The sequence below is a fragment of the Dipteris shenzhenensis genome, chromosome 23 (genome assembly GCF_047967505.1).
Source record: "Dipteris shenzhenensis isolate YYH24624 ecotype China chromosome 23, Dip_SZ_1.0, whole genome shotgun sequence".
NCBI classification, from domain to species: domain Eukaryota; kingdom Viridiplantae; phylum Streptophyta; class Polypodiopsida; order Gleicheniales; family Dipteridaceae; genus Dipteris; species Dipteris shenzhenensis.
In genome coordinates, this window is record NC_141618.1 from 10,864,361 (window position 1) to 10,877,169 (window position 12,809).

The window sequence follows — 12,809 nt, forward strand, 5'->3', positions numbered from 1 at the left end:
TAGGTATGTTTGGTGGGCTTTCTTAGTGACTCGATTTTGATTTTACATTATTGTATTTTTACATTAGATTAAATCTAAGTATATAAATAGTTTCTTATTTTTTGTTTAGATATGATGTAATAATTTATCATTTTTAATGATGTTTTTCTTTATCTTATTTACCTTCTTGAAGAGTGTTTAGGAAATTTTTTTGTCTTTCTCCTTCACTTTTAATTTTCTCATCTATGCATATATGTGTTTGTATGTGTGTGTGTGTCTATGTGTGTGTGTGTGCGCGCGTGTGCATGTGCATGCGTGCGTGCATGCGTGTGTGTGTGTGTGTGTGTGTGTGTGTGTGTGTGTGTGTGTGTGTGCAGGGGGTTCTTTTGTCTGGGCAGCTCTTGGTATAAAGACATATTGCTTCGACTATTTGTCCCAGATGTTTGGCTCTAAGGGAATCTGCGCCTCATCTCCTTTGGCATTGTCCACACACTCATGATTTCATGGATATCCTTCGGTAGTTTTTGAGAGCTAGGTTTCCTATTACTACCTTTGAGAAGCATTTCTGGCTTTTTGGAATTCACCCATGCAGACATGGGTTTGATTTGTTCTTCACTTTGTTTCATTACTGGGCACTTTGGACTTTATGGAAGGATCAAAATCATAGTCTTTGGTGATCCTACTTTTTTCACTTTCCCTTTTTCCTAACCTAATCTTTCTTTGATTGTTTGCAAACTCATTACATATACTACAATGTATACTTGTCATATACTGAGATCTTCTCCTAATGTAATGTTGTGATCCCCATTCAAGGAAAGCTTCTGTGTAATACGAAGCATAAAAAGCCTCACCAACAAAAAACAATATGTGTGTGTGTGTGTGTGAGAGAGAGAGAGAGAGAGGTACATGTGTTTATATAGGAGGTGTGTAGCAGGTGGCCCTTCACTATGCATAGGAAGAAGGCTCATGTTTTGCCTCCCATGCCGTCACTTCCTAGGGGTCCCATCTCTAAGAGTGGACATCGTGAAGGGCATGTTGTTGATCGTCGTCATCAGGATTGCTCCATCCAGCGTTCGCTAGACGTGGGCAAGAGGTATGAGAATGCTCATAATGCAGCACGACCTAGGGCTAGGGTGTCCACTAGAGTAGCATGGGAGGGTTTAGTTCATAAGAAGGGCTTGGACAGGGATGGTTGGATAGAGGCAACGATTGCCAAGAAGATGGAGAAATGGGAAGTGGGCAAAGATGACAGATTGAAGGGGCAAGAGGAGTGTGTGGAGAGGAGGAAGGATGACATATTTACTAGTCTCACAAGGGTGGGAAACACCTCTATTTACGATGAGGACACTTTAAGGAGGAGTAAAAAATATGTATTCGTATTGCTTTGTATGGAAATACTTATTTAACGTGTTCTTATAGGACAAGTTCTTATCAGAAGGCCTAAGGATAGATCTCGGGGTCTATCCTTTGGCGTATGCACACGATGGCACATCAGGGCCCAGACCTCGAGATCGAAGTCCCTTAGCTCCTTTGCAAGTTTCTGGCGATTGCATCACCCCAGCAGAGCCCATGTGCATTCTGGAGCCTAATCATTACCACAGAGGTGCGGCTTTGCACAGCGTGAGCTGTACAACCAACCCCCTCTGCTCCAGCTCTTGGCTCCTTCCTCTTTTCGACCGTATCATAGACGGGAGGTTGGAACCTCTGCCCCCTAAACGTATGAGCTGCATTATCACCGAAGGTATGTCACACGCCTGCAAACATTTGTTTCTTGTGCATTAGAAAATGTAGAATGCCATTTCTTTTGTTGGTAGAACAGAATGGTACAACGGACTTACATTAATGGCGAATGGACTAATACGAAACGAGGAATGCAACCCGGAAAGCTGCGTGTCATAGCGAACGCCTCCGCATTATCATGTGACCCAATCTCCACGATTTTTCCATCGAAAGCTGCGTCTCATAGCTGCTTCAAATACACTGATTGCACACAAACTCTTTGCTGATCCATGAGGCTGCGGCACTCTTGCGGGGCAGCTGCTAGCCGGTGCATAATGTTTTTATTAGTGTCGTTGTGGGCATGAGATTGAGAAAGAGGCTCGTAGTCGATAACTGCATGATGATTCCTAGGAGAGGATGGAACAAGATCCGGTGGCGCAGCATCGCATGGCAGCTCTCCTGCATTATTTAGAGCTGCGAGCTTCACAAGCTGCATCGACTTGTTGCCTGCTGCGCTGTCACTTGGGTTGATTAATTCAGTTGTTTGCGATGAGCGTGTTGAAATCTTGCTACATCCGCATTGCGCTCTTCTGTATCGTTGCACAGAAATTAAAACCGTTTTGAGCCTTCTTCAAGATTGATGATGCTGCTCTCCCATCTCCATCTTTGTTCACTGGAAACATAAAATCTTCGAACTCCACAGTAGCTGCTCTGCTGCGGCTCTCTGGATGTCCCTCGGTGCCAACACGATTGGACAAGGTAGAGTGTGAGCTAGGCTAGGAAAGTTCAAAAGAGTTGCAATACTCTCTGATCCCACTGCATGATCCATTGGTGAGTAAGCGAAGCTGGAACCATCAGAACTTAACGTGGATTTTTTGCAAGTTTATGCTGCCGCCCCGGGCTGTTTGGATTAGAAGTTGGAAAGGATCTTACCAGGGGCGATATAGCCATAGGATCCCGCAACCTTCGACATATTATCCTTGCGTTCCGAGGCTTCAACGAGCTTTGCAAGTCCAAAGTCTGCTAGATATGGCTAGAATCTCGAGTTCTCTATTTTTTAACGCTGCTCCTAAGATTTGATTACGGCTGAGTTCTCTATTTTTTTGGTAATACGGTCGCGATTACTGTGAACTCTCTGTTTTTTTGGTAATATGGTCGACCACTGTGAACTATAAACTGTTAGGTTTGGGGTAATACGCTCCACTGAGAGCGAGATTACTGTGGAAATTTTTAGGGCCTGGGAATCTCTACCTCTTTGAACAAATATATACTTGGATGTATATGCTTGGAAAGCCCATGTATATCCTCTGCCTCTATATACATATTTATCCTTAGATATTATATAGTTACCTACTTATATACCTACATGTGTACGCACCTATAGATGTATCTTTAGTTATATATTTATATATATGTATGTATTCTTAGAAACCTTTGGCATATGTATTTATATACTTGGATGTGCCACGAAATTTTGTGTATACTAGATTACGTGTTTGTTTTTTTCCAAGAGATTATAACTCTAGAATTTCATTACTATAGTACATATGTCTTTCCATTAATGTGGGCCTACTTCTACACAAGTCCTTTTTTGTAGAGTGCATTTGCTTTGTTGTGATGGCCTCCTCCCCAATAGTACACGCTACCTCCACCTTGCATGCACCTACGAAGGACCAAGCGAAGGGCCAAGCGAAGGGTAAGCGACGAGCAGATAAGGAGCATCTAGGAGACGATGATCAACCACTTTGCGTGATGGTAGTAGCGCAAGCTAAGCATAGGCGACAAAGTGCTTCCAAGGTAGAGACTTAATATACTTGTATGTAGGCAAATAACAATTCAAATTGTTTGCGGCCTAATCGAGTTCTTTATGTGCTTGAACAGGTCCTTCTAAAAATGAAGGAATTCCAAGTGCATCATGATGATTTATCGTCGAAAAATTAATACACGTGTTTATATAGGAGGTGTGGAAAAGAGGTGTGCGGTAGGCGGCCCTTCACTACACATAGGAAGGAGGCTCATGGTTTGCCTCCCATGCCGTCACTTCCTAGGGGTCCCATCTCTAAGAGTGGACATCATGAAGGGCATGTTGTTGATCGTCGTCATCAAGATCGCTCCATTCAGCGTTCGCTAGATGTGGGCAAGAGGTATGAGAATGCTCGTAATGCAGCATGAGCTAGGACTAGGGCATCCACTAGAGTGGCATGGGAGGGTTTAGTTCATAAGAAGGGCTTGGACGGGGATGATTGGATAGAGGCAACGGTTGCCAAGAAGATGGAGAAATGGGAAGCGGGCAAAGATGATAGATTAAGGGGGCAAGAGGAGCGTGTGGAGAGGAGGAAGGATGATATATTTACTGGTCTCACAAGGGTGGGAAACACCTCTATTTACGATGAGGACACCTCAGAGGAGGAGTGAAAAATATGCATTCGGATTGCTTTGTATGGAAATACTTATTTAATGGTCGAGATTCTCTTTCAATGTTTCCTTCTTTAATGGATGTAGTCAATTCCTATTGTTTGATGTACTCATGCATTACTAGTTTCTTTTCCTTTCATTTGTATTTTGCATATTGCTTTTGAAATGGTGAATTGTTCTCGACATAAATAATTGTGTTACAAGAAGACAAGCTTGTGTGTTTTCATTCAAACATGCTTGTTTACATTCTTCAATTCAATGGATCTCTTCAATCAACCCATCCCCTACTACACATGTGCCCACAATACGTGATGTGGACACCTTGTAGGTCCACGTTGCAGAAAAACTTGTGCATGACTCAGAGTGGATCAATTCTAGCACTTGGGTGCATGCGCGTGTTTGGGATTGAGCCACAGAATGCTTTGAAGTATGCATGGGTAAAATTGAGAGAGTTAAAGAAGCTCTGGAGAAATTGGGACACACCAGGCGTATGTAAAGAGTACCATGTTAAAGACATCATGGCTTGTGTGTATGTCTTCTTGAGCCGTGGCTACATCAATAATGCAGAGTATGATTGCATAGAAGACGACGTGGAAGAGGAGGTTCCAAGTGACCCTCCGACTAATGATGATAATGACAGCACAAGTGATAGCAATGCAAAGGAGTAATGAATCTGTAAAGCAAAACATTGCGATCTCTTTTTCTAGCAATAAAATTTATATTACATACAGATATTTGCAAGTTAAAAGCATATCTTCATTGTCTGAACGGATGGTTGTAAAGATGACAGGTAAAATGTCTTCATTGTCTAAACGGATATGGTTAAAATGTGAAAATGGAGGAAGTGGCAACTTAAAATGCATGTACAAAGATTTATGAAAGCTTATATGACATTTGATTATGGTCATACGCTTATCAAGTCTCAATACTTCTACGTGTATGAGGCTTTATTGGCCTAAACTTAAGCTCAATTATCGTTATGGTTGTTTACAATGTTTACACATCGTGAAGTTAACTTTTAAGAGCTTGTAGATTGTCGATACGTTATGGCAAGCATAATGTAAACTTTTATGCTTATCATTAAAGGTCACTCCCAATGGGTTTAATGTTGTTCTTGGTCCATTATTATTTGTAGTCAGAGTCACTCTTGCTTCTTGGAAATTTAATGCTCTGCCTGGATTGTGTCTATATGACAACACTCAATCAAAGGGCTTCATGGTTCCAATTTTGTGTGTGTAACCTTGATAGGTTCGTACATGTATCAAATCTTTATCGAGACCGAAGTATGGTGTTTTTTCTCACATGTTGTTATGGTTGTTGTGCTCTTGTAGGCTGGACAACCTCTTATTTGGTGGACCTCAAGGTATGCACCTTTGTTGACTCAAGGAAAGAGGAAACTGGTCCCATTAGGAAAGAAGGGAACTCATTTTGGGGCCCTCTAAGAAATTCACTATTTACCTATTTTTGTTGCACTCAAAATATGGGAAATGCCATAAAATACGGATACTTACTGCAAAAAAGTCAGTCTAGTACTCAGGCTTCACATTAAATGCATATATAAGATCTTTGATTTTCTATGCAGTATTTAATGATTTTGACATCGCGAGTGCATCCGAAGGGGGCCAAAACCCCCACATCGACCCTGGAGACACCAAAAACTGACACTTGGAGGCCCAAAAAAGGGCAAAAATGCCCCGAAATGGGGGATTTGCAAATCGCATTTTTGTGCAAATCCCCCATTTCGGGCATTTTTACCCTTTTTTGAGCCTCCAAACATCGGTTTTTGGTGTTTCCAGGTTTGATTTGGTGGTTTTGGCCTGCTCTGGACACATTGGTGATGTCTAAATCATCAAATACTGCACATAAAATCATCTTTTGAAGATCACGTGTATGTCAAATATAATAAAAGAAAAATATTTTGAATATGACTTATTTTATATTTTTACATGGTTTTTGGTATTTTTCCAACGTTACGTTGGCCCTCTTTTGATTGGTCGAGAGCCTATTTTTCTAAACCCTAAAAGGCCCCAAAATGAGCTCTCTTTTTTCCTAATGTTACATACTATAGAGGTATCACAATAATGATTTCTTTGTCTAGAGTATCCTCTATGGTGTCAGATGGACTCCCCTACAGCACCAGACCGGACCTAATCCCAAGGCACAGCATCGCAAAGGCAAGCGGCATATTGCAGACATCCTTGGAGATGAGAAAACCTCTCCCCTCATATTACCACGGGAAGATGAACGTTGCCAAGGTAACACCCTCCAGCATGTAAGTCGAGGGCGTCTTTTTGTGCAACAACCTCCTGATGGCCCCTTTGATCAGGATAGCTTGCATTGGTTTCCTTTGCTAGACCCACGTGCACAAGGCATGTCAAGACAGGCTCATGTTCCACACATGAGGGTCCAAGACTTTATTGTGGGAGAAGGTAGCCGGATCGACTATCCCACTATGTTCAAGAGGACATCTCATCACAAAAGGACTCTTGGCTTGCTGAAATATCCCAATGAACGGAGCTGGATAGAAGAGATGATGTAAGGCTTTCCATACTAGTATTGCTCTAGCATGCATGTGTAATTGGTCAATTGCCTGTTGTAACTTTAACCATGGTCCTGGTCTACAGCTACTGGTGTAGCTTTGGTCCTGATGACTTTCACGATTGTCCATCTCGAAACATTATGGCTATTGTACACCCACCAAAGAGTGGAAAGGGGAGCAGGCCACGGAAACAAAAAGGAACCCACTCCCATGGCTGCACTTGCCATTTCTCCATTTGCCAACTCTATTTGTTTCAAGACATCGCGTCGATCACATACTTCCAGATGGAGCACGTGGACAAAATAGGACACAACCCATGGGTCGAGATATGATGGCATGTCTAGGACAGATGTGACATTTGCGCCATGCACAACAAGACAAAGCACCTATAGATGCGCACACAGACGCGTTTACTCAACTTAAAAAAAAACTTACGGGCGCGTCTATTTGCACATCTATTCACGTGTCTATAGACCCGCATCTAAAGGCGAATCTATATAGTAGACAGACGCACCTATAGATGTGCATATAGATGCATAAATAGATGCTCTGCTAGAAAATTTCAAAAACGGACAGACGCATCCTTAAACGCGTTTATAGACACATTTATAGACACGTTTATAGATGCATTTGTAGACGCACAAATAGATGCCCCTCGAATAGACAGACGCATATATGGACGCGTTTATAAACACCCTGATAGATGCGCTACACAATATTTTTTAAATTCTATGTGCTTGAACAGAATGTTGTGTATGTTGTGTATGCTATGTAGTTATAGGAATCCCATTTCCACATTGTGTAATTCAATTCTTACAGCCAACCGCATTTTAATTAGCACGTCTATAGCTGACAATTACAATTCCAAATAAAACATTACAACTCCAAAACGTTTAGTTCACAAGGCATTAATTGATAGAATGTTGCACAAGAAAATTGAAAGCCAAAAAAATAAAAAGAGTATATATTAATTCATAGCTCAAAAAGTGCTTGTATATACATATAGCACGAAGCTAAGCCACGTCCTATGGCTTCAAGTACCAAAAATAAGAGAAGTGTATATACAAGAGGTACGAAGTCAAGCCAGTGGCTTTAAGTACAAAAAGGAGTAGCTAGCACTACTTCTATGACTAATCTAAGTTCTCCATGTCCTTGCTCGCTTCTACACTCCCTTCTGCATTTCCTTCTCTGCCTCCTTCTTCCTCGTCTTCTTCCTCATCTTCTTGTGCAGGGTCCTATAAACAAGGGAGAACATATATCAATGTATGAAAAATCAAATCTTTACTTATAATATTGACATTATTTAATTACTTTCAAATACCTCAGGGGGCGCTCCAGTAGCCCGGATATACTGCTCCTCAGTAATCAACCCATCATTATAGAAGTGCCTCCATGTATCTTGTCTGCGATGGTGGCAGTGGTAGGCTGTCTCGACAGGAGTAGGGTAGCTGCCCATGATATCAAGCTGCATGATGACACAATTTGCGGAGGGGCTAGTACAAAGAAACAACCTCCTAATAAACTACAAAACAATATAATTTGAGATCGATACTTACAAATTGGGCCTCCCATGATTCAATACCCCCTACTCCAAAATGCACGCTTTCATATTGCTCCGTTTGGATCCTTCATGCCTCCATGTGCTGCAGACTGGGTTCCTCCTTCGCTAACTTCATTGCTTTCTTCCACTCACGCTTGTGAGCAGTGTGGGGCAGGCCCCTTGGTGGTTGACCTCCCTTGGGCCTAGCAAGCTCCGCTCTTAAGTGAAGATCTTTTACTGCCAAGTATCATTACAATCTTTGACTTGGCCCATTTATCTATGAACTGAACATTGGGGGGGTTAGGATACCTAGAGCGAACAGTAGCAAGGGTCTCATCAGCCAACCTCTTTGGATGGTCTTTATAGTGAATAAAGCAATATCTGTAATTGTTAGCAATTACAGAGCGCATGAAGGCCATGATGTCCTTCCCCCATGCATCCATCAAGATGCCTCCTGTCTGAGTGATGTCATAGTAGATCGTACCATCACCCAGAGGCACGTCTAAATCATCTAAATCATCCTTGTCCCCACCACCACCCCTCACAAAGCACTATGCCATGCATCCCCCACCACTCTCCCTGCTACTACACCTACTACTGTGTTGTGTCGAGCTAGTACGATGGCCACTCGTAGCTGGAGAAGCGACTCTCAACTACATGGGACTACGTGGACCACTCGTAGCTAGAGAACCGAGTCTCGACTGCACAGGAGTACGCCGATGGCTCTGCGAGGCAGAAGGGCCCCCTGACAGCATGGGGGAAGGGGCATAGGATGGCATGGGGGAAGGGGCTCGATTGTGTAGCCTGCTGGGGCTATGTTGACTCCGCTGGGGTAATCTCAGCTGGTGTGGGGTTGGGGTGGTTTGGAGTCTGTAGTGCTGACTCCTGGGGGGTGTTTAGAGTACCCATCATGTAGCCGTATAACTCCCCAGGACTAAGAGGGTGCTCCAAAAGGTTATATAACTCCCGAAAGATGGTCTCCCGAAGATCAGGTGAGCCTGAAGAGCTTCCTAGCCACATGATGAACTGGAAAAAAGAAGATTACTGATGAGTTGAGAAGAGAAAAAGAAGAGAAAAAGAGAGAAAAAGAGAGAAGGAAAGAGAGTAAAAAAGAGAGGAAAAGTGGGGATAAAAGAGAGGAGAAAGGAGAGGAAAAGAGAGAAGAAAAAGAGAGAAAAAGTGGAGATAAAAGAGAGGAGAAAGGAGAGGAAAAGAGAGGAAAAGGAGGAGAAAAAAAGAGAGAAAAAGAGGAGATAAAAGAGAAAATTTACCACGAAAAGAGAAGAAAAGAGAGGATAAAAGAGAGAAGGAAAGAGAGGAAAAGAGAGGAGAAAAAAAGAGAGAAAAAGAGAGGAGATAAGAGAGAAAAAGAGAGACGAAAAGAGAAGGAAAGAGAGGATAAAAGAGAGAAGGAAAAAGAGAGGAAAATATAGAGTGCAATCCCTTTTTTCAATCATGCTTTCCCTTTCCATCATTTATGCAATCTCCTTCTTCAATCATGCAATCCCTTTCCATCATTCATGCAATCCCTTTCTTCATTCATGCAATCACTTATTTCCATCATTCAATATGCAATCCTTTTCTTGGAAGTGGAAGTGGAAAGGGAAAGGGAAGAGGAAAGAGAAAGGAAAGGAAAGGGAAGGAAAGGGAAGGGAAAGGAAGGGAAGGCCAAGCTAGGGAAAAATAACAAAGCGCATCTATCTTTGCGTATAACAGTGCATCTATAGATGCGGCTATTTATTTCCAAAAATAGAGTAGATGCGTCTATAGATGCACTCTTAGACGTGCTCTCAGATGCGTCTATAGATGCACTCTGACAGATGAACTATTCTAAAAACTCGAAAAGAACATGCACTCGACACAAAAGCACAACACTAGTACCAAAAACATTCGTTTCTTGGATACGACAAAGGACAAATCCAAAGGGAGCAACTTTCAAAGAAGATCAACCGTAAAGAGACTTACCTTGAATAGAGGTATGGAAGCTTCTTGTCCTTCTTCAAAGCTGCTTCTCTTTCTTCTCTTCCTTATTCACCCTTTGCTTCTCTTTCTTCTCTTCCTTGTTCACCCTCTTCTCTTGTGTGCTTGGAGATGATTGTGTAAGCCTGGAGATAAGTGTGGGTGCCTGGAGATAAGTGCGGATGCTCGGAATTGTGTCTGTTAATAGCAAAGCAAGCCGTGTGACACTAAAAGTATGTGAAGAAAAGTAAGCACGCTAAAACTAGGTTTAAAAATCACGTCTATAAGTGCATCTAAAAGCGTGTCTAATTGCGCATCTATATACGCATCTAAATGCGCGTTTAATTGCATGTCTACAACACGATTTAGACGTGCCTATAGACGTGCACCATAGAATAGATGCGGTTTTAGATGCGGTATTAGATGCACCACAGAGTTTTAAGATGTATCCACCATCGTGAAATTTGGTTGGAGCAGAAAATCAAATGTATGTGTGATTGATGTCGAGGAAACATGTATCATGCACGCAGGATTACACTCAATCACATCTCAAGGTATGGAGAATGGGATGTGACCGTAAACATGGTAAGTGTTAGAGTTAAGGTTGATTGAGATACCTATGGGTGTTCATATGTTTGAGTTATGATCTCGTTTTAATATGATACAGGATGCAGTGCCACACCCGCATATGTTGCCCTATGCTTGTCGTGAGGAGGCGAAGCGTCGGCAATATGAGATGGGATCTTCAGGAGGGACCGTTATGGATGCATGGAGTGATGGTGATAGTAGCCCTCCGCCATTACCTCATGAAGCCATGGAGGAGGAGGTGTTTGATGATATGGTGCGGGATTTATATGTCCATCAATCTGAAGGGAGGGATGATAGCATGGTCTTTTTACCACAGCATTGACTCCACTATTTGAGGGGTGCACATTCTCTGTTTTACGTGCCTCCCTTGAGTTACTAAACTTGCATATGGATGGAGCAATGCAAGTTTGAATGCATTACTCAAGTAAGCTTTAAAGTCTATTTTGCAAACATGGTGAATTATGCTAGTGGGTCAATTACTCGAATGCTTTTCCTCATTTATGGTCTTCACGTGCACGCTATTGTGTAAAATGCTTCCAAGGGAGAATAAATTACCAACCTCAAGAGATATGGCAAGGCAACATGTGACCTCTCTTGGAGGATTAGATCACAAGCGCATCCATGCATGCGTCAACGATTGCGTTTTGTTTCGTAGACTACATAAGGATGCAAGAGTGTCGTACTTGTGAAGAGGCAAGATATAGAGCAGATCTCAAAACTTTGGACGTGCCTCGTAAGGTTCTGTGACATTTTCCCATAATCCCTCGCATCCAACATATGTTCAAGTGCAAATCCGTTGCAGAGCTCATGTCATGGCATTCCTCCCATCGATCAACTGATGGCAAGTGGAGAACTCCCGCAGACACTCCTGCGTGGAAGCATATTGAAGACACATGGCCAAGCTTCAAGGAAGAACCTAGGAGCTTGAGACTTGGATTGGGTATGGATGGTGTGAACCCATTTGGTCTCAAAAGCACCTCTTACAGTGTATGGCCAGTGATATTGGTGAATTATAATCTTCCACCCTCTATGGCGATTAAGAAAGGACATGTTATGCTATCCTTCTAATTCCAAGGAAACGTAAAGTCAAAAATCCTGATGTTTATTTGGAGCCTTTGATTGACGAGCTAGTTCATATTGCTAATATGGTGTACTTTTTCATTTCTAGGTATGTGAGCTCAAAGGAAATAGATCCCACCATGCTTGAGAATGCTCAAGTTATGTCAGTGGAGGTGGTTTGTTTAGTGGAGGAGACATTTCCACGTTCTATTCTCACAAGCCAACTACATCTCATAGTGCATTTGGTGGATGAGATTGCTATATGCGGTACTATACATGCATGATGGTTGTTCTTCCTCAAGTGCTTCATGAAGACCTTGAAGGGTTTCGTGAGACAAAATGCAAGACCCGAAGGTAGCATGGCCGAGGGTTGGTTGGTACAAGAATCACTTGTATATATTTCTGAGTTTCTTGTTGATGTGGATAGCTCTCTCCCATGACTATGGAGAGATGATGAAGACCTAAGGATGACCTCTATTGTGCCTCAAGGGAAAGGACGCAACAAAGTAATAGACACGGAGTTGCTTAATAATATCAACCTCTATTGCGTGCTTAGTAGTGAAAAGATGGGTGACAAGATACGAGGATGCAAAGGCAAGAAGACAAGAAGAAAGGGCCCTCTTTTGTACACACCACGGATCTTGTATGCCATACCCTCAGTATCTAAGAGCACTTTCAAAGGATATTCATGTGGATTGGCTACTTGACGAAATGGAGAAAGCAAAGAAAAACGAGAGGATGCATATCACAATGGAAGAATGGGAGTGTGCTAGGGGATGCATGAGCAAGGTCGGTATATAGAATGTTATGCATAAGTTAGGAGCTGTCACTAATTTAGATTTCTTATTTAATTGATTTTGTCTTGGTGTAGTGCACTATGTTCAATGCTATATGGTGTGAGGGCAAGCATTTTCGAACACAACGGATTGATGATAAGAGAAACACACAAGATTATGGCATCATTGCTAGCTTTGACGGAGCCAATGGAGCCATGGATGATTATTGTGGCAT